The 3369-nt window shown below is 52.2% G+C and overlaps 1 pseudogene; it reads right to left on the bottom strand.

Annotated features, from left to right (window-relative positions):
- Window positions 1-546: 546 nt before the first annotated feature.
- LOC144179469 (uncharacterized) lies at window positions 547-2109 on the bottom strand (annotated as a pseudogene).
- Between the last annotated feature and the right edge of the window lie 1260 nt (window positions 2110-3369).

Raw genomic sequence — 3369 nt, 5'->3', positions numbered from 1 at the left:
CAAATCCACGAAGCCACGCAGCTTTCCACTTTTCTCCATTGAGAAGTGTTCAGACAACTTCATCTCGTCAACGAGAAGTCCGCCGTGACGCTTGAAGGTGTCCATCGAGCTTGTTTTTGCTTCTAAAGCTTCCAGCATTTTTTTACAAAAACCAAAGCCTGTTTTATAAGCAGCAGTGTACTTCTTCAGGGTGGTGTTGCTGGGTAGTACGAGGATGTTTTGCTTCCTGATGTGCTCGTACAGTCTGGGACTCTTCATTTTCATTAGGATGCACTCAAGAATCCATTCCTTTGTGAAGTGCATGCCCCTCGTGCTTTTTCGCTTGGAAGCTGCAAAACAATGACGCACACTCTGTTGCTGCTTTCTTGGTAGTAGGGCGATCTTCTCTTCGAATGCTTCCCTTTTAATTTTGGCGTTTGCAGCCTTCATTCTTTCTACCTGTCCGTTCAAGCTCAGCACCTTCCTGCACAAGCGCCTTTGCCTTTGTAATGCGCATCTCAGCTTTTGCGCCGCTGTCATTGCTTGTTTTCGATGGTTATTCCTCAGACGAGACATCCGAGTCAGCAGGGCCTTGCGTAAGTAACGACACGAAAGACATGGTGTTCCTGAAAAAAAAAATACAAATCTTACTTGTTTGGGGAAAAACAATCCTTGTTACTGGTTATGTATTTGGATGCTGTCGGTCACACCCAAATTTTTATGTATGGACTTTACAGTTGGAAATCAAGACTTCACCATTCCAGGTGAGCCAGCAGAAACTAGACCCAGAAGTTGCTTACGGGCTCTAACATAGCACACGTCATATCCTAGGTGTTATTACACAAGTAAGTTGTGCAGTTTCCTCATAAATATACCCCGCAACTGTGTACAGGTACCTATTATGTTATGTAATTGTGCGTAAAAACAGAATGAACGTATTGCCGGGCTAGGTAAGGCATACATACTGCGGAGCGCATCAAAAGGCAGTACCTAAAGGTGAACGCAATGGTTTTTTAAATGTTTACGCTGAAATTCGGTTTGCACCTTTCTGTAATTACCGCACAAAGCAGTCACTTTTTGGGAAGAATGCAGTACACATTCTATGCAATCATAGAATCTGCATGCGACCTTAATGCCATATTTACCTTCGCTAGCTGTCATCCCTGTGCACTTCTTGTTGTAGAAAGAGCCACGAATGACATTTGTCTGACTCAGAAGCTTCGTCGTTAGGTCCCCTTCGGTTACAGCAGAAGTGGAGAGCGCACCTGGACACTTCAGCAGTTCAGATGCGTGAAGAAGGGCTTGCTCTGCCTACAGCACAGTTCTCAAAATTCCTTCGGCGACGAGTTTTCCATTGAGGAATGTTTTGAAACTGGCCTGCTTGGCCGGGCTGAAATAAAAGAGAACTGCTCTTTCTGACGTAACTGTTCCGGAGCACGTTTCCAAGTTCGAGAGTGCGTACACAACGCCGTCAAAGCCAGGAAACTGGTGCACCGACCAATATTTAGTCGGCGTCTTCAGTTCTCGCAAGTTGTCGAGTCCCACCGGTACACAGTCTTCACTTTCGAGGCACTCGTCAACAGTAGTGGGCGCGTCATTGCAGGCTTTCTTCCCATTGTGTGTTTCGGGCACGGCAGGCGCTTCCCGTTTTCGAGGAGCGCGTTTGGGCGGAGCTTTCGAGCTCAGATATTTCGGAGCGTTAGGCAAGACTGTGGGAACTGCATCTGGCGTCAGCGAGGGCACACCGCGGGCGATTCTAACTTCTTGGCCGCCGACAACGTGCACATAGTCACGCTGGATGAAGCGTTCCTCAAAGTGAAGCTCACATACCGCACAGTTCTCTTCAAGCGGTTTATCACCACGATGAAGGTTTCTTTCCCATATTTTTCTCCTGTTTTCATCCTTCGGGACGCTGAAGAGCGACAGCTTTCTCTCCGTTTTGACGCCTGCGTAGCCGGTGCGGCATCCCGGAGCGTAACAGTGCCGATGCCTTGCTTTAGGCATTACGAAGGTGTCGAAACTCGTTATCCAAACCTCATCACATCACAAACAGAAGCAGCGGACCCGCACAGGTTTTAGACAAGCGACTGAGTAGACCTTTACAACACACGCCAAGCTCGGCGCACTCCGATATCCTAGTCAACTACAGACCCGGACGGTGCTTACGCCCGCCCTCGCCCGATACGTGTGTCCGGACCTTTTTGTGAGTGACCAGTGCAGTATGTGCGCGAAAGGAACTGCAACCTTGGCCCACATCATGTGGGGGTGTAGTGTAATACAAGACGATACCGTGCAGGACTCACTACCGCCGGACATCGTAGCTCACATAAGCTCCTCCGACTCGGAGGCACAGCTAATGGCCGTCCAGCGGCTCGGGGACGCCCTGGCCCGGCAGGTGCGAACGGGAGACCCTCCTCCTCCTAGCGGGGGGAAGCGGTCCCGCCAAGTAGCCAACGCCGGGACACTGGCCTAGTGTTCCTCGAGGTCTAGATACTAGACAAGGGGCGGTGAAGCCCTGCGTGGCCTGATCCGCCCCTGCACGCCGGACTACTCAATAAAGGTCATTTTCTCTCTCTCCGATATCCTATGCCACCGCTCGCAGTTCAGACAGGCACAACCCAATCCACTGCGACCGCAGCGCCGCCACGCCAACTTTCCACAAACTGCGCTTCACCGCGAAGCAGGCGCGGAGCCGGCTGCTCGTCCCACTCAACTCCTTCTAGTTCACTCTAATTTTGCGCTTGCATGCATGTGCGCTTGGTTTCGCGGTTCCGCGCGCATTTTGGAGCAGTCGAAATGGAAACAGAGCGCAAGCGTCGTTTGGCCGCTATGGCGTTAGCTTTGTACGTTGATGAAGAAGACTACCCTGCGCCGAAAAGGTCGTGCTGGGTTAAAAAGTGGATGTGTCGAAAAGAGCTGGGACTGCGGAACCAAGTTGTGGCGTGCGGAATCCAGAGCAGAGCGCATTCACACGGCGGGCCGGCTGAGCGGACCGGGGAATGGCCGACCGTCTGAACACGCAAGCTGGAAGGTTGAACACAGGCGCCGTTTGGCCGCGACAACATGTTGTAACGCACAGGACTGCACGAAACGTTTCATCCCCACAGTAACAGCCACCCGCGTGCCAGCCGGGTGGGCGCGCTCACGCAGCCGCCGGCGTCGTTCGCACGAAGGCGACACTACGAGCGGCGACGGCGGGGTGATGCGGGCTGCATACGGCTCGTCACCGCTCGCTGGAACCGAACGCTTGCCGTAAATTGAGGTCCACATGCGCGAAACAAAATGATAATGATGGCTAGCATTGCACTAGTAAGAGTCGTAGGACTCGCTAGTAAAAGCGCGGATGAAGTATGCGTCGCGATAGCCCGCCGCGCCTATTCACCTGCCCTT

Source organism: Haemaphysalis longicornis, unplaced genomic scaffold (assembly GCF_048455015.1).
Source record: "Haemaphysalis longicornis isolate Haplotype H1 unplaced genomic scaffold, Haemaphysalis longicornis Haplotype H1 scaffold_4, whole genome shotgun sequence".
Taxonomy (NCBI): Eukaryota; Metazoa; Arthropoda; class Arachnida; order Ixodida; family Ixodidae; genus Haemaphysalis; species Haemaphysalis longicornis.
The sequence above is the reverse complement of the archived record's forward strand: the minus strand, read 5'-3'. Positions and strand labels throughout refer to the sequence as shown.